Here is a 25,681-nt window from a genome sequence, read left to right on the forward strand (position 1 = left end):
ACTCTGCCACTCTCTCCTCCATGAATCTGTGATGATGCAGAGGAAAAATGCAAGTTCTAAGGGAGGGTTTCCACTTTGGCAGCCCCCAAAGCACAAGGAAGAGCAGAGTCAATTCCATAGTCGGTTCCAAGAGCCAGAAAGTCTTTAGGCAAAAGTTTTATGAGGAACATGTTAGAATTTCTCAAAGTTGCTTGCTTTTGGCATCATTAGATACAAATTTTTCACCTTTGTCATGTTCAGTTTCACTGTTGGACAGTCTTGTGATAGGCATTAACTTCTTATTTTATTGGTGCCATTCATCATCCACACTTGGTCCGGGCCATGTTAGTTGCTGCTGTGTCTCAGTCATTTTGTGTGACAGCTGCCTTCAGCCATCACCAGGTGAGTGAGCTGCTTTGGATCACAGCAGGTGCCTGGCACATAACAGGAACTTTAATATATGTTGAATGAATGAGGAAATGAACACGTGATTGAATGAATCCCTGAAGATTCATTTATAAACTTTGCTTGTGGTCCAATATGCCTAAATATCACAAGAAGGCAGGTTGTAACTGCTCTTACAGTAAAGTTTTGGGCATCTTTTGAAAAAAAAATGACACAGGTACTACATGAATATATTCTCATCAAAAAAGAGTCAAACATTCTAGGGGCTTCCCTGGTGGTCTAGTGGTTAAGAATCCACCTGCCAATGTAGGGGCATGGGTTCATTCTCTGGTCCTTGATGATCCCACATGCCCTGGAGCAACTAAGCCAGTGGACAACTACCGAGCCCATGCATCACAACTACTGAAGCTCACCCGCCTAGAGCCTGTGCTCTGCAGCAAGAGAGGCCACCACAACGAGAAGCCTGTGAACCGCAACCAAGAGTAGTCACCACTCACTGCAACTAGAGGAAAGCCTGTGTGCAGCAATAAAGACCCAGCACAGCCAAATAAATAATCTTTTCTAAAAATAGACTCAAACATTCCAGAAGTATACAGAATAAAAGTCCCTGTTACTTTCCCTGCCACTATCTGAATCCCAGTCCCCCCATTAGAGGTAACCACTGTTACCAGTTCAGTGGGCATAATTCCCACCTACTTTCCATATATTTACATATATGTGATGAATGGGTGTTGTTATAAGCATATGACTTTCCTCCTTTTTATAAATGGGATTCCATTATGTCTACTGTTTTGCAACTTGTTTTTTGGATTTAGCAACATATTTTGAGCATGTTTCCACATCAAGACATCTACTTCATTATTTTTAATGACTGCTTAGTACTCCATCTTTTATCTTTTAGGATCATCCTAAAAGAGGATGCTGTTAAAGTGCTGCACTCAATATGCCAGCAAATTTGGAAAACTCAGCAGTGGCCACAGGACTGGAAAAGGTCACTTTTCATTCAAATCTAAAAGAAAGGCAATACCAAAGAATGTTCAAACTACCACACAATTGCACTCATCTCACACGCTAGCAAAGTAATGCTCAAAATTCTCCAAGCGAGGCTTCAAAGGTAGTGAACCGAAAACTTTCAGATGTTCAAGTTGGATTTAGAAAAGGCGGAGGAACCAGAGGTCAAATTGCCATTATCTGTTGGATCCATAGAAAAAGCAATGGAGTTCCAGAAAAACATCTACTTCTGCTTTATTGATTATGCCAAAGCCTTTGACTATGTGGATCACAAAAAACTGTGGAAAATTCTTAAAGAGATGGGAATACCAGATCACCTGACCTGCCTCCTGAGAAATCTGTATGCAGGTCAAGAAGCAACAGTTCAAACTGGACACAGCATACTGATTCCAAATTGAGAAAGGAGTACATCAAGGCTGTATATTGTCACACTGCTTATTTAACTTATATGCAGAGTAAAACATGAGAAATGTTGGGCTGGATGAAGCACAAACTGGAATCAAGATTGCCAGGAGGAATATCAGTAACCTCAGATATGCAGATGACACCACCCTTATGGCAGAAAGTAAAGAAGAACTAAGGAGTCTCTTGATGAAAGTGAAAGAGGAGAGTGAAAAAGTTAGCTTAAAACTCAACATTCAGAAAACTAAGATTATGGCATCTGGTCCCATCAATTCATGGCAAATAGATGGGGAAGCAATGGAAACAGTGAGAGACTTTGTTTTCTTGGGCTCCAAAATCATTGCAGATGGTGACTACAACCATGAAATTCAAAAGATGCTTGCTCCTTGGAAGAAAAGCTATGACAAACCTAGACAGCATATTAAAAAGCAGAGATATTACTTTGCTGACAAAGGTCCATCTAGGCAAAACTGTGATTTTTCCAGTAGTCATGTATGGACATGAGAGTTGGACCATAAAGAAAGCTGAGCATCAAAGAATTGATGCTTTTGTACTGTGGTGTTGGAGAAGACTCTTGAGAGTCCCTTGGACTGCCAGGAGATCCAACCAGTCTATCCTAAAGGAAATCAGTCCTGAATATTCACTGGAAGGACAGATGCTGAAGCTGAAGCTCCAATACTTTGGCCACCTAATGCGAAGAACTGACTCACTGGAAAAGACCCTGATGCTGGGAAAAATTGAAGGCAGGAGGAGAAGGGGACGACAGAGGATGAGATGGTTGGATGGCATCACCGACTTGATGGACATGAGTTTGAGCAAGCTCTGGGAGTTGGTGATGGACAGGGAAGCCTGGTGTGCCACAGGCCATGGAGTGGCAAAGAGTCGGACACGACTGAGTGACTGAACTGAACAGAACTAGTACTCCATAACGTTGATATACTATATTTTAGCTAGTCTTATTTGGTAAGTATTTCAGTGGTTCACAGTTTGTGTCTAATACAAACATTGCCATAATAAATATTCTTGCTATTTATATATATTGCATATGATTTAATATCTAGTAAGACAAGTCCCCTCTGTCCCATTATTCTTCCCTTTCAGCAGTTTTCTGGTTACTCTTCCTTGTTTATTTTTCCATGTGAATATTAAATAAGCTTCTCCAGCCCCCAAAGTAAGCAGTTTTACTGCATGTATGTGTACTAAGTCACTTCAGTCATGTCCAACTCTTTGAGACCCTATGAACTGTAGCCCACCAGGCTCCTCTGTCCATGGGATTCTCCAGGCAAGAATACTGGAGTGGCTTGCCACACCCTCCTCCAGGGGATCTTCCCGACCCAGGGACTGAACTCTCATCTCCTGCAGCTCCAACATTGACAGGTGGGTTCTTTACCACTGAGCCTCCAGGGAAGCCCTGCAGTCTTCCTGGGATCGTGTTAAGTCTGTAAGTGAAGTTAAGAAACAATGGGCATGTTTTGATATTGTGTCTTCCTATTTGAAAACATGGTATGCCTTTCTATTTAAGGTTTTGTCTAAGATTTCTAAAAATATTTTATTAAAACATTGCAAAGTTAATGAATGTCTGTTGCAGACAGTTTAAACTGCTTAGAACTGTATAAAGTAAAAATTAAAAGCTTGACCACTGGTACAAGGTCATGGTGTTTTAGCCTCCCTTCCCCCCACGTTTTGATTTTTTTTAAACTGGAGGATAATTGCTTTATAATATCATATTGGTTCTTAACAGATGAATGCATACAGAAATTGTGGTACATATATGCAATGGAATATCACTCAGCTATAAAAAAGAATGCATTTGAATAGGTCCTAATGAGGTGGATGAACCTAGAGCCTATTACACAGACTGAAATAAGTCCCTCCTCTTTTTAAAACTTTTTATTTTGTATTGGAGTATAGCTAGCTAACAATATGATAGTTTCAGGTGTATAGCAAATGGATTCAGTTATATATATAATTCAGATTATTTTCCTTTATAGGTTATTACAAAATACTGAATGCTGTTCCCTGTGCTATACAGTAAATCCTTATTGCTTATCTATTTTATGTATAGTAGTTTGTATCTGTTAATCCCATACTCCTAATTTATCCCCCACCCCTCACTTTCCCCTTTAAAAACGTAAGATCATGCTTTTCCTGTGATCTGAAATTTACCTTTTCCACTGTAAATATCTCTGGAGTAACTTTTTGTGTCAGCTTATACAATGCTTCCTCAATCATGTTTTTAGACATGTGGACTTTTTTTTTAAATTTTTATTTATTTATCTTTGGCTGAACTGGGTCTTTGTTGCTGTGTGCAGACTTTTTCTAGTTGCGATGAGCAGGGGCTACTCTTTGCTGTGGTGTGTAGGCTTCTCATTGTGGTGGCTTCTCTTGTTCGGGAGCACAAACTCTAGTGCACTTGGGCTTCAGTAGTTGTGACACACAGGCTCAGCAGTTGTGGTGCCTGGGCTTTGTTGCTCCACAGCGTGTGGAATCCTCCCAGACTAGAGACTGAACTCATGTCCCCTGCATTGGCAGGCAGATTCTTACCCACTGTGCCACCAGGGAAGCCCCTGCTTCAATCTTTTTTAATTTCTGCAGCACATTACACTCTGTGGATATACTCTCTCTCTCTCTCTCTATATATATATATATATTTAATTTAATGCTCTGTGATAGGTATTTGGGCATGTCCATATTTTATAAACCATTTATAATAAACATAAATAGTGTTACATGAATTATGTAAATAGTTTTGTAGGGTAAATTCCTAGTAGTAGATTTACTGGTGTCAAACGGTTTTGTGCGTTTAGAATTTTGATTGACGTTGCCAAACTACATTCCCAATGGTAAAAGCTTGTCAGCACTAGGGTTATGAAGCTTTTAAATATTTGCTGATCTATAATTTTCATCTATTTCTGAAGTAAGAGGTTGAGCATCTTTGCATTTGTTTGTTGGCTGTTTATAATTGGTTTTCTGTGCTTTACCAATTTTTGTTCTTTACCAACTTGTCTACTTTTGTTTTGTCTTCTCTTACTGACTTATAGCAGTTATTTGTATATTACTAATATTAGTCCTTTGCTTTTTACATTTTTTGCACAGATTTCCCCCAAAATTTTGTGCCTTTTGGCTGTGTTGACGATGTTTTGGCTGTTTACATACATAAAATTGTTTACAGCCAAATGTTTAACTATTTTTTCCTCTTTGATTTCTGGATTCCCAGGCTGTAAAAATATTCTTATATTTTATTTTACTCCTGGTATTTTATTTTTAAATTGAAATCTTAACTCCATCTGGAATGTATTTTTGTGTAGGAGGTGAGATAAGGATCTCGCTTCATGTGTTTCTAAATGACTAATGAATTAAGGATTTTTAGCTGCTAGTAAAGGAGCTAACTTTAGCTATGAGAATATGGTGTATTTTCCTGAAACCCAAGTTCTGGGATGGAGTTTAATTATCCAAAAGGACCAGAGTCTGGGACGGTAAAGGTGTCAGGAATGTAAAGAGTACTAGTTTCTTTCCATCTCTCATCTCTGATGCTCTCTGAGTGTTGGCTTAGTTCATCTCTCTCTGTGAACTGGTTTTTTTTTTTTTTCCTACTACTGAGTCCTATGGTGGAGCTAGCCATACCAAAGTTCAACAACTACGGTTTTAGGTCTCCTCCCTTCTAGATGCCAGCACTTCAGACTGGAAGAGACTCTGATTAGTTCAGCTTGGGTCAGGGGTTCACCTTTGATCTGATCAGGGACAGGGATTACTTAATACAAACATGGCTGTCGTGAGCTCAATCCTGAAACCCCATGGACTGGGATGGGGAAGTTAGAGGGTGGGCATTCTCTAGGAGGAATCATTGTGAATGGATTTGGGCAGCCATGTCTACTACACCTTGTGTCCCAGTGCCTTATTGGAACGATGCATTTTCTCCCTTTCTTTTGCATTCTCCTGGATAACTATTTCCTGCTACATTCACAGTGGCAGGTGAGCAGGGTTGAATTGCTAAAGGTGACTCAAGGACCCAATGGCAGTGCTTACAGTTTCACAGTTTACTACCGGAGAAGGATACAGCAAGGGGTCCTCTTGCCTTCCTCTGTAAGGGTGGTGGCTGTACATTTTCTTGCTTGGACCAGGAGTCACTGATATTTGCATGGAACAAGGGAGTCCAAAATGGAATCTCGTTTGGGGTTAAAAATTTTCTTTTGCCAGTCATACAAGCATATTCCAGCCTCAACACAAGAGCCCTGGGAGGAAGGGACAGATATCATATTAAGACCAGGTGCAGATCATTAATCTCACTGTTATCAATACGCAATGTGGGGACTTCCCTGCTGTTCCAGTGGCTGACTCCACACTCCCAATGTAGGGGACCCAAGTTCAATCCTTGGTCAGAGGACTAGATCCCACATGCCACAACTAAGACCTGGTGTGCATCTGTGCTAAGTCTCTTCAGTCATGTCTGACTCTGTGCAATGCTATGGACTGCAGCCCACTAGACTCCTCTGCCCATGGGATTCTCCAGGCAAGAATACTCAAGTGGGTTGCCATACTCTCGACCCAGGGATTGAACCTGTGTCTCTTATGTCTCCTGTATTTGCAGGTGGGTTCTTTTACCACTAGTGCCACCTGGGAAGCCCTAAGACCTGGCATGGCCAAATAAATAAATAAATTTTACAAAATACACAATGTGCGCAAACCTCGTTGCATTTCCTCAGACCCCTTGTTACACAGCAACATCAGTATGTTTCATGCCTTGATGAGGGGTCAGTGCCATGCAGGAGCTTTAGTACAACAGGTCAGGCTAATTCTAGACCTACACAGCACACACATCTTTTCTTCTTTTAAGCCTCTGCACCCCCTCTTTCATCATCTCTCCTCGCTTCCTATGTCACTGAGAAGATAGGAGCAATCAAGAGAACTTCCGCAAGCCCTCACCATCACAGTTGCTCTCTTACCTGCAGCTGTATCTCTGTTCACTGTTGTGCTTCCTGTTGCTAGAAAGCAACTGTCCATGACTCTCTGTGCAGCCCACCCCATGCATGTGCACTAGATTCCATCTCCTTTCTTCTGCTTGAGGACCTCCCCCCGGCAGCTTCTCCTCTCTCTGCCTCATCGGCTTTTCTCTTCACAGCATTATTCCTATCCACATCCAAAGACGCTATTTCTACTCCCCATCTTCAAACTTTATCTTTTTTCTTTTCTTTTTTAAAATATAAATTTATTTATTTTAATTGGAGGCTAATTACTTTACAATATTGTAGTGGTTTTGCCATACATTGACTTGAATCTGCCACGGGTGTACACATGTTCCCCATCCTGAACCCGCCTCCCACCTCCCTCCCCATCCCATCCCTCTGGGTCATCCCAGTGCACCAGCCCCGAGCATCCTGTCTCATGCATCAAACCTGGACTGGCGATTTGTCTCACATATGATAATATACATGTTTCAATGCCATTCTCCCAAACCATCCCACCCTTGCCCTCTCCCACAGAGTCCAAAAGACTGTTCACTTTATCTGTCTCTTTTGCTGTTTCGCATACAGGGTTATCGTTACCATCTTTCTAAATTCCATATATATGCATTAGTATACTGTATTGATGTTTTTCTTTCTGGCTTACTTCACTCTGTATAATAGGCTCCAGTTTCATCCACCTCATTAGAACTGATTCAAATGTATTCTTTTTAATGGCTGAGTAATACTCCATTGTGTATATGTACCACAGCTTTCTTATCCATTCATCTGCTGATGGACATCTAGGTTGTTTCCATTTCCCAGCTATTATAAACATTGCTGCTATGAACATTGGGGTACACGTGTCTCTGATTCTGGTTTCCTCGGTGTGTATACCCAGCAGTGGGATTACTGGGTCATAAGGCACTTCTATTTCCAGTTTTGTAAGGAATCTCCACACTGTTCTCCATAGTGGCTGTACTAGTTTGCATTCCCACCAACTGTGTAGGAGGGTTCCCGTATCTCCGCACCCTCTCCAGCATTTATTGCTTGTAGGCTTTTGGATCGCAGCCATTCTGACTGGCGTGAAATGGTACCTCATTGTGGTTCTGATTTGCATTTCTCTGATAATGAGTGATGTTGAGCATCTTTTCATGTGTTTGTTAGCCATCCGTATGTCTTCCTTGGAGAAATGTCTGTTTAGTTCTTTGGCCCACTTTATCTTGATTCACTTCCTCCTGTAGTCCCACATTCTCTGCTCTGCTCTAAAACAAAGTTCCTTAAAAAGCTGCCTGTTCTTGCAGTCTCTAATTCCCTTCCTCCCATTCTCTCTTGAACCCACTCCAGCCATTCTTTCATGCTCACCACTTGGCTACAACTGCTGTTATAAAGTCACTTTCCTGTTGCTAAATACAACAACCTGTGGATGATATTTACATCATTGATGAATTCTTCCACCTTGAAGCATTTTCTCCACTTGGCTTCCAGGATACACATTTTCCTGGTTTTCTTCCACATCTCTTGATTTGTTTTTTCAGTGTCCTGTACCAGTTTTCCTTTAGTACTCCTTCCCATGCCATCCCTCCACACCTGATCTCTTAACATTGGGCCAGTTCTTAGATTTTTCTCTGTCTGAATTTGCTCCCACAATGAGCTCATCTAGTTTCATGACTTTCAATACCACCTATATGCTAATGACCTCAAATTTATATTTCCATCCCTGACCTCTCCCATGATATCCAGACCTGTATAGCCAGTCGACTATATCCCTCCACTTGGATGCCCAAAAAAGACCACTCAAAGTCAACATGTCCAAAACTCAATTCTAATTTTCCTCAAAATTGGCAACCCCTAAAGTTTTCCCCATAACACTAAAGGGAAACTCAGCCTCTCAGTTGCTTAGGCTAAAATCCTGGGAGTCATTTAAAAAAAACAAACTTTTATTTTATATTGGAGTATAGCCAGTTAACAATGTTGTGATAGTTTCAGGTGGACAGCAAAGGGACTCAGCCATACATACACATGTATATATTCTCCCCCCAATTCCCCTTCTGGGAGTCATTTTTGATGCCCCTTTTATTCACATCTGTCAGCAAATCCTGTTGACTCTACCATGAAAATACATCCAAAATCCACCACTTTCCCCCATGTCCATTGCTCATACCCTAATCCAAGCCTTTTTGAAGCTACCTCTTCTCTGGCTTATCACAATAACTGGTCTCCCCGCATCTTCCCTTTCCAATTAAAAAATATATATATATATATATATTTGTTTGACTCTGTCGGGTCTTAGGTGTGGCATGTGGGAATTCTAGCTGTGACGTGAACTCTTAGTTACAGCATGCGGGACCTAGTTCCATGAGCAAGAATTGAGCCTGGGCCCCCTGCATTGGGAACACAGAGTCTTAGCCACTCGATCACCAGGGAAGTCCCTCGCTCCCCCACAATCTGTTCTCAACACAGCAGACTGAATGGTTCTTTGAGAATAGGAGACATCAAATCACTTCTCTGCTTAAAATCCTCCAAAGGCTTTTCATCTCATTCTACATAAAAGATGTGTGTGTGTTAAGTCCCTTCAGTTGTGTCCAGCTCTTTGTGACCCTGTGGACTATAGCCCACCAGGCTCCTCTGTCCATAGGATTCTCCAGGCAAGAATACTGGAGTGGGTTACCATGCCTTCCTCTAGGGGATCTTCCTCACCCAGGGACTGAACCTGAGTCTCCTGCATTGGCAGATGGGTTCTTTATCACTAGTGCCACCTAGCTCCCCTGGTGGCTCAGATGCTAAAGAATCTGCCTGCAATGCAGAAGACCCGGCTTTGATCCCTGGGTTGGGAAGATCCCCTGGAGAAGAAAATGGCAACCCTCTCCAATATTCTGGCCTGGAGAATTCCATGGACAGAGAAGTCTGGCAGGCTGCAGTCCATGGGGTTGCAAAGAGTCGGACACGATTGAGTGAATAATGCTTTCAACACTTTTCACATAAAAGATAAAGTCATTACAGTGTCTTACAAGGTCCTGTATGATCTGACACAGACTACCCCCTCCCTCAAAATATATTACATCATATTCTACGGTTCTCCTCCCAGCCCTGCCATGCAACCTGACCCTTGATCTATGCTCACTCCACTCCAGTCACAATAGCTCTCGTGCTGTCTCTTTAGCATGCCAACCATTCTCCTCAGACACTTGGGACATTTGCCCACACTATTCTTTCCAAACCAGAGATTTTCAGTTGGGGGCCATTTTGCTACCCAGGTGACTTTTCTCAATGTTTACAAACATTTCTTCTTCTTCTTCTTCTTTTTTTTTTTTTACTTTATCAACTATTTATTTTTTATTGGGGTATAGCCAATTAACAAACAGTGTTGTGATAGTTTCAGGTGAACAGTGAAGGGACCCAGCCATACATATACGTCTATCCATTCAGCCATATATATACATCTATCCATTCTACCCCAAACGCCCCTCCCATCCAGGCTGCCATAACGTTGAGCAGAAGATGGCAGGTATAGTTAGTTCAGTTCAGTCACTCAGTTGTGTCTGACTCTTTGCAATCTCGAGGACTGCAGCTTGCCAGGCCTTCCTGTCCGTCACCAACTCCTGGAGTTATGTCCATTGAGTCAGTGATGCCATCCAGCCATGTTATCCTCTGTTGTTCCCTTCTCCTCCCACCTTCAATCTTTCCCAGCATCAGGGTCTTCTCCAAGGAGTCAGTTCTTCACATTAGGTGGCCAAAGTATTGGAGCTTCAATTTCAGCATCAGTCCTTCCAATGATTCAGGACTGATTTCCTTTAGGATGGACTGGTTGGATCTCCTTGCAGTCCAAGGGACTCAAGAGTCTTCTCCAACACCACAGTTCAAAAGCACCAATTCTTCGGCACTCAGCTTTCTTTAAGTCCAACTCTCATATCCATTCATGACTACTGGAAAAACCATAGCTTTGACTAGATGGACCTTTGTTGGCAAAGTAATGTCTCTGCTTTTTAATATACTGTCTAGGTTGGTCATAACTTTTCTTCCAAGGAGCAAGAGCCTTTTAATTTCATGGCTGCAGTCACGATCTGCAGTGATTTTGGAGCCCCCACCAAATAAAATCTGTCACTGTTTCTATTGTTTCCCCATCTATTTACCATGAATTGATAGGACCAGATGCCATGATCTTAGTTTTCTGAATGTTGAGGTTTAAGCCAACTTTTTCACTCTCCTCTTTCATTTTCATCAAGAGGCTCTTTAGTTCTTTGATTTCTGCCATAAGGATGGTGTCATCTGCATATCTGAGGTTATTGATATTTCTCCTGGCAATCTTGATTCCAGCTTGTGCTTCATCCAGCCTGGCATTTCTCATAATGTACTCTGCATATAAGTTACATAAGCAGGGTGACAATATACAGCCTTGACATACTCCTTTCCCGATTTGGAACCAGTCTGTTGTTCCATGTCCAGTTCTAACTGTTGCTTCTTCACTTGCATACAGATTTCTCAGGAGACAGGTTAGGTTGTTTGGTATTCCCATCTCTTTAAGAATTTTCCACAGTTTTTTTGTGATCCACACAGTCAAAGGCTTTGGCATAGTCAAGAAAGAAGTAGATGTTTTTCTGGAACTCTCTTGCTTTTTTTGATGATACAGCGGATGTTGGCAATTTGATCTCTGGTTCCTCTGCCTTTTCTAAATCCATCTTGAACATCTGGAAGTTCATGGTTCACGTACTGTTGAAGCCTGGCCTGGAGAATTTTGAGCATTACTCTGCTAGCGTGTGAGATAAGTGCAATTGTGTGGTAGTTTGAACATTTTTGGCATTGTCTTTCTTTAGGATTGGAATGAAAACTGACCTTTTCCAGTCCTGTGGCCACTGCTGAGTTTTCCAAAGTTGCTGCCATATTGAGTGCAGCACTTTGACAGCATCATCTTTCAAGATTTGAAATAGCTCAACTGGAATTCCATCACCTCCACTAGCTTTGTTCGTAGTGATGCTTCCTTTTAAAAAAATTTTTTTTTGTTTTGTATTTTTAAAATTTTTAAATTATTTTTTAAATAAATTTATTTATTTTAATTGGAGGTTAATTACTTTACAATATTGTATTGGTTTTGCCACACTTCAATATGAATCCGCCACAGGTATACACGTGTTCCCCATCCTGAACCCCACTCCCTCCTCCCTCGCCGTACCATCCCTCTGGATCGTCTCAGTGCACCAGCCCCAAGCATCCAGTATCATGCATCGAACCTGGACTGGCTATTCATTTCATAAAGATATTATACATGTTTCAGTGCCATTCTCCCAAATCATCCCACCCTCGCCCTCTCCCACAGAGTCCAAAAGACTGTTCACTATATTTGTCTCTTTTGTTGTCTGGCATACAGGGTAATCGTTACCATCTTTCTAAATTCCATATATATGTGTTAGTATACTGTATTGGTGTTTTTCTTTCTGGCTTACTTCACTCTGTATAATAGGCTCCAGTTTCATCCACCTCATTAGAAGTGACTCAAATGTACTCTTTTTAATGGCTGAGTAATACTCCATTGTGTATATGTACCACAGCTTTCTTATCCATTCATCTGCTGATGGACATCTAGGTTGCTTCCATGTCCTGGCTATTATAAACAGTGCTGCGATGAACATTGGGGTACACGTGTCTCTTTCGATTCTGGTTTCCTCGGTGTGTATACCCAGCAGTGGGATTACTGGGTCATAAGGCACTTCTATTTCCAGTTTTGTAAGGAATCTCCACACTGTTCTCCATAGTGGCTGTACTAGTTTGCATTCCCAACAACTGTGTAGGAGGGTTCCCATTTCTCCGCACCCTCTCCAGCATTTATTGCTTGTAGACTTTTGGATCGCAGCCATTCTGACTGGCGTGAAATGGTACCTCATTGTGGTTCTGATTTGCATTTCTCTGATAATGAGTGATGTTGAGCATCTTTTCATGTGTTTGTTAGCCATCTGTATGTCTTCCTTGGAGAAATGTCTGTTTAGTTCTTTGGCCCATTTTTTGATTGGGTCATTTATTTTTCTGGAATTGAGCTGCAGGAGTTGCTTGTATATTTTTGAGTTTAGTTGTTTGTCAGTTGCTTCATTTGCTATTATTTTCCCCCATTCTGAAGGCTGTCTTTTCACCTTGCCTATAGTTTCCTTTGTTGTGCAGAAACTTTTAATTTTAATTAGGTCCCATTTGTTTATTTTTGCTTTTATTTCCAATATTCTGGGAGGTGGGTCATAGAGGATCCTGCTGTGATGTATGTCGGAGAGTGTTTTACCTATGTTCTCCTCTAGGAGTTTTATAATTTCTGGTCTTATGTTTAGATCTTTAATCCATTTTGAGTTTATTTTTGTGTATGATGTTAGAAAGTGTTCTAGTTTCATTCTTTTACAAGTGGTTGACCAGTTTTCCCAGCACCACTTGTTAAAGAGATTTTCTTTAATCCATTGTATATTCTTGCCTCCTTTGTCAAAGATAAGGTGTCCATAGGTGCATGGATTTATCTCTGGGCTTTCTATTTTGTTCCATTGATTTATATTTCTGTCTTTGTGCCAGTACCATACTGTCTTGATGGCTGTGGCTTTGTAGTAGAGCCTGAAGTCAGGCAGGTTGATTCCTTCAGTTCCATTCTTCTTTCTCAAGATTGCTTTGGCTATTCGAGGTTTTTTGTATTTCTATACAAATTGTGAAATTATTTGTTGTAGCTCTGTGAAAAATACCGTTGGTAGCTTGATAGGGATTGCATTGAATCTATAAATTGCTTTGGGTAATGTACTCATTTTCACTATATTGATTCTTCTGATCCATGAACATGGTATATTTCTCCATCTTTTAGTGTCCTCTTTGATTTCTTTCACCAGTGTGATGCTTCCCAAGGCCCACTTGACTTCGCATTCCAGGATGTCTGGCTCTAGGTGAGTGATCACACTATCATGATTATCTGAGTCATAAACATCTTTTTAGTGTAGTTCTTCTGTATATTGTTGCCACCTCTTCTTAATTATCTTCTGCTTCTGTTAGGTCCATATCATTTCTGTCCTTTACTGTGTCCATCTTTGCATGAAATGTTCCCTTGATATCTCTAATTTTCTTGAAGAGATCTCTAGTCTTTTCCATTCTATTTTCCTCTATTTCTTTGCATTGATTGCTGAGGAAGGCTTTCTTATCTCTCCTTGCTATTATTTGGAACTCTGCATTCAAATGGGTATACTTTCCTTTTCTTCTTTGCCTTTTCCTTCTCTTCTTTTCAGAGCTATTTGCAAGGCCTCCTCAGACAACCATTTTGCCTTTTTGCATTTCTTTTTCTTGTGGATAATCTTGATCCCTGCCTCCTGTACAATGTCACAAACTCCTGTCCATAGTTCTTCAGGCACTCTATCAGATCTAATCCCTTGAATCTGTCACTTCCACTGTATAATCATTAGGGATTTGATTTAGGTGATACCTGAATAGTCTAGTTGTTTTCCCTACTTTCTTCAATTTAAGTCTGAATTTGGCAATAAGAAGTTTATGATCTGAGCCACAGTCAGCTCCCAGTCTTTTTTTGCTGACTGTATAGAGCTTCTCCATCTTTGACTGCAAAGAATATAATCAATCTGATTTCAGTGTTGACCATATGGTGATGTCCATGTGTAAAGTCATCTCTTGTATTGTTGGAAGAGGGTGTTTGTGATGACCAGTGCGTTCTCTTGGCAAAACTCTATTAACCTTTGCCCTGCTTCATTCTGTACTCCAAGGCCAAATTTCTCCAGGATGGCAGGTTAGTGTCTCAAAATAATCATCTTATGGGGTCTGGATGCCAGGTTCTTTTATAGATTAGAGATGGTGAGGGGAAGGTGAGGAAGAAAAGTGAAAAGACTATTCATGTTGCAAACATCTTCTAGAATGGCAAGCCTCAGGCACTGAATATGTTAATTTATTCCTGCCATGTATAGGTGGACAGAGAGTTCTGAACAAAGGCACTTTAGTTTACAGTCAGGTGACCCAGGTTTGATCCCTGGGTTGGGAAGATCCCCTGGAGAAGGATATGGTAAGCCACTTCAGTATTCTTGCCTGGAGAATTCCATGGACAGAGGAGCCTGGAGGGCTACAGTCCATGGGGTCGCATGAGTAGGACATGACATAATGCCTAAACCACCAGAGGGAGAGGGTCCTTTTAAGCAAGGCATTATGTATGATTATATTAACAAAAACAATGAAAAGCAAGTCAAAGAAACAGTTTCCAACATGGAGTCAAAACTGGCTTCTTCTCTGCAACAATTCTTCAATCTTACGGAAAAAGTGGGTGATGACTGTTCTGCTTAGTCAGGTGGATCTTTCTGGGAGTGTCCGCCATCTTTACCAGTGTTTCAAATGTTGTGATTTGTCTTCTTTTTGTTCCTCTTTTGGAAATTGTCTATTTTACACGTGTATACTTAGATATGGTGAACTTCAAATTCACGAGACAGCATCTCAAGTGAACAAATTTAGCACTTTTCTATGTATGGAATGATGCAAGAATCAGGGCTCATTGATATTATTTCCTTCATATGTACCTCAGCCATCTAGGGTCTGTAATCCTGCATTCTCAGTTTCCTTAGGGTTCACCATAGGGAGTGGCTGGAGTGGCTGCAGTTTGATGACTGTTAGGTGGTGTTGATTAAAAAATATGATCACAACCTGAAAGTAGAAAGTTATTTTATTTAGAGAGAATGTTTAGGACTCTAAGCTCAGGAGACAACATCTCAGTAGCTCTGAGAAACCTGCCCCAAGGAGGCAAGTGGGGGAGTCAAGGCATATACAAGTTTGCAACAAAGGGAGCAGGCCTTCTGAAAATTAAAGATCAGGTATCAAGTTAAGGAATTTAGCATTCCATGTATGGGAAGATGGAAGGCTCTCGCTCACTGAATTCACTCCTTTCATATGCACCTCAGCTATCTGGGGCCAATCTTATTTCCTTGTTCTCCTTGCTTCCTGCATTCCCCCAGCTCCTCAGCAATCACCATGGTGGATGGCAGCATCCTCTGGATCGCAGTTTTGGGAGCCCTCAGTCATATTTGGAGGCCAGAAATCACTGATGACTGTGATATTTCTTGTTTATTAATATGACAGGACATACTTTCACTTCATAATGGCAGGTATTTCCCTTCCTTGGGGCTCACTGGCTCACATTGAAGGGCTGCAATCAGGTCTTACCCTCGGAAATATTTCATGATCAACTTTTGTCCCATGGTCCTGGGAGGCTCATCCCAGTTAAGCCAAAAATTCTTGCTATGTCACTCCAGGTCTTAAGATTTGGATCAGATCCCATCAATAATTAAAAATTCTCTGGATTCTGTCTACAATAATCCAGGAGACATTTTCCCTTGTTGCTTCTTCCCATACCTAGAATCACACTATTACAATTATTTTATGTTAAAAATGTGATTTTTTTCAAAATGTTTAGCCATAGAACTTTTATTGGAGGCCTGAATACACATTGGTTACTTCAAGAGACAACAATCTTATAAATTAAACAAGATATAAGTAATGCAGACAATGTCATAGAGCAGCAGGGAGACACAAAGCACAATTTGAGAACAAAGAACAAATTTAAACAATGATTAGTGTAACTACTTGTAATCCAGTTGCAGTAATCAAGTGACCAAAGGAACCATAACTGATTTAATCAGCTAACTATAGTTTCATTGCACTGGACATACACACTGATGCGTGGCCTAATCTTTGACACCAGCATATGTTACTGTCAGGATCAACCAGGTAGAGAGAAAAAGATATATGCTCCAAAAGGCATAATCTACCAAATTCCTGGAAGTCATAATTAATTGAAGAAGTTTTTCTTATACCTGGAAAACGCAGATTTAAACCAGTAATCCTTTGAAATAGCAACCATAAAAATTGCAACCATATTTACCAGTTTATTCAGTTCTATGTAAATAATCCTTTTTGTTAATAGCTTTATGAAGTCATCAGGTTTCTCATTAGAATTTTTCAGTTATTTTTTTTATTACTCAGTTCAGTATTATGTTATGAAAATCAGAAACTTCTAAAGTCCTTTTTATAAATCTTGAAGAGGAGACATTTTGCAAAGGCATTAGAGTGAAGCCATGTTGGTTATCCATTTTAAACATATTAAGTGTGCACATGACCTTCCCAAACTCCCTAACTGTCCCTCCCTACCAACCATCCCCCACGGCAGCCATGAGTTCCTTCTCTAAGTCTTTACAGACATTTCTGATTGTCACAACCGGGAGGAGGGTAGCTACTGGCATCCAGTGGGTAGAGGCCAGGGATCCTGCTAAACACCCTATGATACACACGACAGTCTCTCCGACAGCAAAGAATTATCTGGCCCAAAGTGTCAACAGTGTCCATGTTGAGAAACCTCACCCTATCTGATCTACTGTCTATATGGCTCATGCTCCTGGTCTTTGCTGAAATGTCACCCTCTCAGAGATGACTGCTCTATTTAAAATTTCAGTCCCTCCACCTCCCATCTCTCTTTCCTGCAAGAGTTTTCTCAATAGCACTGATCACTGTCTGATATATTATATATTTTATTTATTGCTTTTTTGTTTTTTTCCATGAGAATTTAAGCTACATTCAAGGTAGAAATTTTGAGTGTTGCAGGTCTGCATCAGATATGACTCAGTAAATAATTGTTAAATGAATGGATACCAACTTCATCATATAGGACTATATTCTCCCATATATTTAAGTCCATTTCTATACTCCATTCTTATCTGTTAAACTGCCAATTCCTGTCAATTCATGTATCATACTCTCTTAATCACTTTTTATGATATACTTCACTATCTGGCAGGATTAATCTACTGATTACCCTTCTTTTCCAGATTTTAATGTAGTTTATGGTTTTTGTCAAGCTCTCCATCTCTCCCTTCAGATAATTCACTTCTAGAATTTTGGTTGGGTGTATGTTGGATTTCTAGAGAGAACTGAAGTGTTTGGGAGAACTAAAGTTGTTTTAATATTCAATCTACCTATTTAAGAATAAAATATATCTCCATTTATTAAAGTCTTATTTTATGTTCTACAAGGGTTTTCTTTGTATAAGTTCTGCTTATTTCTTATTTATTTCTAGATATTTTATGAGTTTTACTACTATTGTGAATGGGGTAATTTCTTATATTGTAAATTCTCACTGGTTGTAGATTTTATATGACAACCTCAAAACCAGCCATCCAGGATAATAAGTATGAGGGAAAAAAATTTAAATAGAGAATATTCTTTTTCCTAGTTTTGCTTCCTTAATGAGAAGGCTTTAAATCTCTGTTTCTGCACTCTAATATTTTAACAGCTTCACAGTTTCTTATAATCTGAAAGAGATTTTGTAAACTTTTTTTTTTGGTAATATTTGAGTCTGGATGCTTTAATCGGTTTTCCCTACTTTGGACACTTACTGAATTCGAAATTTACCTCTGAAACATCTGCTCTACTTTGGGAAAGAAACAAGATTGAGGAGTCTTTCTTCTATAGGTGGTTAAGAGCAATTTTTTTTGACTTGACTTGTTAATTATTAAGAAAATTACTGTAAAAATTCAGTTCATACTGAAACTCTTTTGTTTCAGCTTTTAGGTTTAAAGAAAGTTCAAATTACAGTATTCAAATATTGTAGAAGCCACTTAATGTAATGGAATAGTTGTGGTTTCTAGCCCATGTAAGGTAAAAATCTCTTACCTAAAGAGCTTGAAAAAGCATGATTAAAAAAAATTTGGAACAGAAGTACTTTATTTCAAGTGTGCTTTATACATGAAATGAACCAAAATCCATTCAGACTTTGAAAACTGCATTGCTACTATTTTATGCAAACTGCATGCTGAAAATATTATGTGTATTTTACAAAAGGGATGAAAAAGCCTCATAGGCTGCCTTACTCGTGTTTGTTCTTGTGTTTGTTAGAGAAAACATGTGGTCCCATTAGCCCCTGGGTTTTGTGAGGCCAAACACACAGACGCATTCACTGAGTACACAGAAGTCTCAATTAGGCAGTAGGAGTCTTTGCCAACAATATAAAGAGAAACATCTTGATTAAAGTTGGGGGTGGAAAGGGGCAATTTTGTCCCCATTGCAGATGTCTGATTAGCTATGAAAGAGAACGTGTTCTCTCTAAGCGTTGGGTTAATAATCTTAAAATCTATTTCTTCAGCTCTTGTTAAAAAACAATCAGATGTGACATTGATGGGAAAAACCAATAAATGAAAACAATGAAAGCTTGGGACACATTACAAAGGGAAAACAAACAAAACCCAAGCTCTATAAAAATACCATAAATAATTTCAAAAATGTTTAACTTTATATTGGAGTATAGTTGATTAACAATGTTGTGTTAGTTTCAGGTGTTCTCATACATATAGAAATATCTTATTCTTTTTCAAATTATTTTCCCATTTAGGTTATCACAGAATACTGAGCAGAGTTCCCTGTTATCTGTTTTAAATATAGCAGTGTGTACATGTTAATCCAACTTCCAATCTATTCCTCCACCATCTGCCTTTCCCCTTGTAACCGTAAGGTCATTCGCTAAGTCTGTGAATGTTTTTGTTTTATAAATAAGTTCATTTGTATATTTTTCTTAGATTCTGTGTATAAGCGCTATCGTATGATATTTGTCTTTCTCTGTCTGACTTACTTCACCTAGCACGATAACCTCCAGGTCCATCCATGTTGCTGCAAATGGCATTATTTCATTCCCTTCAAAGGATGAATGATATTCCACTGCATATATGTACCACACCTTCTTCATCCATTCATCTGTCAATGGATGTTTAACACCATAAATAATTTTGCAAGTCAAACACATTTTTGGGGAGAAAATATTTGCAACATATATGATATGTTTCTAACAAATCGATTAAAATGCACAAATGAAAAATTGGCCAAGTCCCCAGTTGTAATACAAAAGAAGGAATGCAAATGAAAATAAATATGAAAGGCTGTTCTGCTTTACTGATGATCAAAGACATGCAAATTAAAAGAACATTGCTATTAAAAAATGTATCAGGGTGGCAAAGATTAAAAGATTATTAGTATCCAGTGCTTTGAAAGGTGGGGGGAAAGAGTAGTTCTTTCATGTTACTGATGAGAGAGTCACGTGAGGGCAATTTGACAGTCTGTGTTAAAACTGAAAGTGTGCATGCAATCAGCCCTCCATATCTGAGGGGGTTCTGCATCTGAGGATTCAACCAATTGCAGATAGAAAATATTTGGAAAAAAAATTCCACAAAGTTCTGAAAAGCAAAACTTGAACTTCCCATGCTCTGGCCACTATTTACACAGTATTTACATTTTGGGGGTACACAGGTCATCTACAGATGATTGAACATATACAGGAAGATGTGCCTAGGTGATATGCAAATACTCCACCATTTTATTAAGGGACTTGAGCATGCCTGGATTTTGGTACACAAGGGAGTCCTGGAACCATCCCTTGTGGATATCAAGGGACAAATGTAGTCTTTATTTAGCGGTCTCAGAATTCAGAATCTTAGAGACATATTTTGCATGTGCACAAGAATGTATATTCAAAGATATTTGTGGTGGTATTGTTTATAATCACCTAGATTAACAGCCTGGATGTCCATCCAAAGGGAACTGGAGGAATAATTATAGTGATCCTTACACAAAGTAAGTTTTTCAAATAATGAAATAGATCTGTATGTGTTAATAGGAAACAATCCCAAGAACTTTTACTGAGGAAAGGCATTTCTAAAACACGCAAGTATGACCACTGTCTCTAGTTCTACTCCTTCCATACTCTGACTCAGTCTAGCCAACTCTTTGCAAGTTCTCTGTTACTTTGACCTCAATGTAGCTGATGTTTAACCTTACGTCTCATTTTCAATTCTCAGCCAGCACATTACTGGAAATAGTTATCATTCCTTCCATTTGGAAACACTTTTTTCACTTGACTTCTGGGACCTCACACACTCCTGGTTTCTTTTGGTCCCATTGACTCCTTTCTCAGTCTCCTTTATTCATCCTTTTCCTCTCCCCAACTTCCCAGTGATAGTTTCCCAGGACTCTGCCCTGCTCCACCTCTTCTCTCTCACTCTCTCCTCACTTCATATCCAATCTCATGGCTTTAAATATATCCCATGTGCTGTTGTCACTTTGATTTACTTCTTAAGTTGACCCTCTCCTGTGGATTCAAGACTCATATATCCAACTGCCTACTCCATCTTTCCTCAAGCTAATAGACATCTTACACTTCTCCTGTCCAAAACCAAACTTCTGATTTTCACCTGAAAAATTCCCTTCTCTTAAACTTCCATATTTCGGTAAATGACAACTCCACTCACCTAGCTAGCTGCTCAGGACCAAAACCTGGGCACCATTCTCGACTCCTCTCTCTCACTCCACATCTAGTTCTGTAGTTACTCTGAGGCTGATTAAGCTGAAGTGTCAAAGTCCCTCACTTATGGGAACTTCTTATAAGGCCCCAACAATGGGATGACATGGCTGCCAGCTTTTGTAAACTTTGCAGAAGTGAAAAATTTTAATTGCTGTCAGTTAAGATAGCTATCTTCTTACACTCCAGCTTCCCCTCTGCTGTTCTTCCTCTCGTGGTGGGGTTGGTATTGGGTGGCTGTGGACATTTTGGGGTCATAGAAAGGGGAAGTTGAATTGGGTTTATGCTTCTTTGGGGTTTGATCAAATATTTTTACTCGACTTGCAGTCACTTCTGTATCACTGCTAACCATCTTGTCATAAGAATGGCATCCAGGAATACTCTGCTCACACTATGCTGACTAATGGTATAGAGCCAAAGATTGTATCTCGGTACTAATGTGTCCTGCAACACCAGCACTGGAAATATGTGTAGTTGAGAAGAAATAAGGTTGGGAATGTACAGAGCAGAAACCAGCCTGTGGAAAATTCTTCTGCTCACTGGACATGTAAAACTATATATGGAGGATTCAGAATGGGAGTTTCCTGCTGTCAGTAATGGACGGATGAATGGATAAAAGAATGGATGGTGCATTCAGAGTTGCATATGAATGTGGCATATGCAACTCTGAATGCACCATCCATTCTTTTAATCGTGGCCAGAGTAGTAAACATGAGCCCTGCCCTCTTAATATATTTTAAATTGTATAACACATTTTTGTTGACTATAGGTACAGTGTTGTACAGCAGATCTCTAAAAATGATTCATCTTGTATAGCTGAAACTTTACGCTCATTGAAAAGTAAACTCCCTCTTACTTCCTCTCCCCAGCCCCTGGCAACCACCATTCTACTCTTTGCTTCTGAGTTTGACTATTTTAGATACCTCATATAAGTTGAATCACGCAATACTTATCTTTTTGTGATTGGCTTATTTCGTTTAGCATAATGTCCTCAAGCAATGGCACCCCACTCCAGTACTTCTTGCCTGGAAAATCCCATGGATGGAGGAGCCTGGAAGGCTGCAGTCCATGGGGTCGCTGAGGGTCAGACACGACTGAACGACTTCACTTTCACTTTTCACTTTCATCCATTGGAGAAGGGAATGGCAACCCACTTCAGTGTTCTTGCCTGGAGAACGCCAGGGACTGGGGAGCCTGGTGGGCTGCTGTCTATGGGGACATGACTGAAGCGACTTAGCAGCAGCAGCAGCAGCAATGTCCTCAAGGCTTTTTCATGTTGTAGCCTGTGAAAGGTTTTCCTTCCTTTTTAAGGCTGAATAACATTCCATTGTGTGTACATGTATCTCTCTATCACATTTTGTTTACCCATTCATGTCAATGGACATTTAGGTTGTTTCTATATCTTCGCTGTGGTGAATAATGCTGCAGTAAACATAAGGCTGCATATATCTCTTTGAGAGCTTGAGTTCAGTTCTTTTGGATATATATCTACAAGTGGGATTGCTGGATTATGATTTTTAATTTTTTGAGGAAACTCCATAGAGTTTTGATAGTGGCTATAGCAAGTTTTTGTGGGAATCTTGTGAAATAGAATATATCAGAAATCTTATTTTTGCAGAGCACCAGCCTGTAGCAGTACTACAAATTATGATTTTGTTTATGAATTTGCGTATTTTATGCCTCTTAACATATTGGATCATATTTTAGCGTATCTGACTCATCTTGCTCTGATGAAATCTGGCAATTTCTGATGAAAATGGCACATGAAAGTATCACAGACATGGTTGCTAGCCTGAAGAAATACGTTTTCTTGTCACAAAAAGCCAAAACATATTAATCAATAACTGGAACCCACTTGCCAATATAGGAGACGTAAGAGACACAGGTTTGATCCCTGGATCAGGAAGATCCCCTGGAGAAGGGCATGGCAACTCACTCCGGTATTCTTGCCTGGAGAATCCCCATGGACAGAGGAGCCTGGCAGGCTACAGTCCATAGGGTCACACCGAGGCGGACACGATTGAAGTGACTTAGCATGCATGCACTCAATGTATGGGATATTGAGTGATTTGGTTAAACAATTTCATAACTCAGTGTGGTGCAGTGTCAATGTTTAAGTGCATTCAAACTGCTCGTATAAAGGCCCTATTTTCAGGTCAATTTTGTATTTTTTTTGGAATTTATGATGAACAAGAATTTAAATATGATAGGAAGTTAATATGTAAGAAAGAAAGGAGATTAGCCTCACAAAACTTGTCTTATTATTAACACAATGGCAATTAAAAGGTCTATCAATGATAAAAGGAAATAAAAGTATTGATAATAAAATACAAATTTTAAGAAATTTTATATTGGAGTGTAGTTGACTTATGTTGTATTAGCTTCAGGTGTACAGCAAAGTGGTTTGGTTACACATACACATATATCTATTCTTTTTCAGGTTCTTTTCCCTTATAAGTTATTACAGAATATTGAGTATAGTTCCCTGTGCTTTACAGTAGGTTCTTGTTGTTTATCTATTTTATATATAGTAGTGTGTGTATGTTAATCCCAACCTCCTAATTTATCCTTCTTGCCACCTCTGTGTGGTAGGAAGGATAAATAACCATAAGTTTACTGTAAATTTATTTTGTAAGTCTGTGAGTATGTTTCTGTTTTGTAAATAAATTCATTTGTATCATTGTTTAGATTCCACATATAAGTGATATCATATGATTTTTGTCTTTCTCTGTCTTAGTTTACTTAGTATGGTAATTTCTAGGTCTATCCATGTTGCTGCAAATGGCATTATTTCATTTTTTATGGCTTAAAGCTCAACATTCAGAAAACTAAGATCATGGCATCTGATCCCTTCACTTCATGGGAAATAGATGGGGAAACAGTGGAAACAGTGTCAGACTTTATTTTTTGAACAGCATGAAAAGGCAAAAAGATAGGACACTGAAAGATGAACCCCCCAGGTCAGTAGATGCCCAATATGCTATGGGAGATCTGTGGAGAAATAACTCCAGAAAGAATGAAGAGACGGAGCCAAAGCAAAAACAACACCCGGTTGTGATTGTGACTGGTGATAGAAGTAAAGTCTGATGCTGTAAAGAACAATATTGCACAGGAACCTGGCATGTTAGGTCCATGAATCATGGCGAATTGGAAGTGGTCAAACAGGAGATGGCAAGAGTGAACACTGACATTTTAGGAATCAGTGAACTAAAATGGACTGGAATGGGTGAATTTAACTCAGATGACCATTATATCTACTACTGTGGGCAAGAATCCCTTAGAAGAAATGGAATAACCATCATAGTAAACAGAAGAGTCTGAAATGCAGTGCTTGGATGCAATCTCAAAAACGACAGAATGATCTCTGTTCGTTTCCAAGGCAAACCATTCAATATCACAGTAATCCAAGTCGATGCCCCAACCAGTAATGGTGAAGAAGCTGACACTGAATGGTTCTATGAAAACCTACAAGACCTTTTAGAACTAATACCCCAAAACAATGTCCTTTACATTATAGGGGACTGGAATTCAAAAGTAGGAAGTCAGGAGATACCTGGAGTAACAGGCAAATTTGGCCTTGGAGTACAAAACAAAGCAGGTCAAAGGCTAACAGAGTTTTGCCAAGAGAATGCACTGGTCTTAGCAAACACTCTCTTCCAACAACACAAGAGAAGACTCTACACAAGGACATCACCAAATGGTCAATACTGAAATCAGGTTGATTATATTATTTGCAGCCAAAGATGGAGAAACTCTATACAGTCAGCAAAAACAAGACTGGGAACTGACTGTGGCTCAGATCATGAACTCCTTATTGCCAAATTCAGACTTAATTTTGATAATACTGATAATTAAACTCTCAGTTCAGTTCAGTCACTCAATTGTGTCCGACTCTTTGTTACCTCATGGACTGCAGCACACCAGGCTTCCCTGTCCATCACCAACTCCCAGAGCTTGCTCAAACTCATGTCGATCAAGTTGGTGATGCCATCCAGTCATCTTATCCTCTGTTGTCCCCTTCTCCTTCAATTAAACTCTAGGTAAAAGAAGAAATGTTATATTGAAATAATATCATAAGTAGTTAAATATTTACTGTTCCTTTGGTATCATATTTCTTATGGTAAAATATTAAATTCAAATATTAATAAGGAAAACAACTGGTCCTGGATATTCAGGCTCCCAGAGGAACACAATAATGAATCATTTTTGAAGCTAGACTGCTTCACCCTTAATCTGCTCAGGGAATAGGAACACAGTCATTTTTCAATCATCTTTTTATAAAATGAATGTAAATTTCTTATTAGTCTGTTCCCAAAATGGAAATGGCCTTCTAACATCATTATGATAAATATTTGTGCAAGAAATTCAGGCATTAACCTACTATATAAAGAGGAAAGGAGGTTCAGAGTTTTAGTTTTGCAAGATGAGAAATGTTCTGTAGATGGGGGTGATGATAGTTGCATAGCAATGTGAATGTACTTGGGCTTCCCTGGTGGCTCAGTGGTAAAGAATCCACCTGCAATGCAGGAGACGCAGGAGACATGGGTTCGATCCCTGGGTTGGGAAGATTCCTTGGAGGAGGGTATGGCAACCCACTCCAGTATTCTTGCCT

At 39.6% G+C, this 25,681-nt stretch overlaps 1 pseudogene; it reads left to right on the forward strand.

The window, feature by feature from the left end:
- Nucleotides 1-321: 321 nt before the first annotated feature.
- Nucleotides 322-25,681, forward strand: part of LOC102178803 — a 54,802-nt pseudogene continuing 29,442 nt past the window's right edge.

This window comes from Capra hircus, assembly GCF_001704415.2.
Source record: "Capra hircus breed San Clemente chromosome X unlocalized genomic scaffold, ASM170441v1, whole genome shotgun sequence".
Classification (NCBI taxonomy): Eukaryota; Metazoa; Chordata; class Mammalia; order Artiodactyla; family Bovidae; genus Capra; species Capra hircus.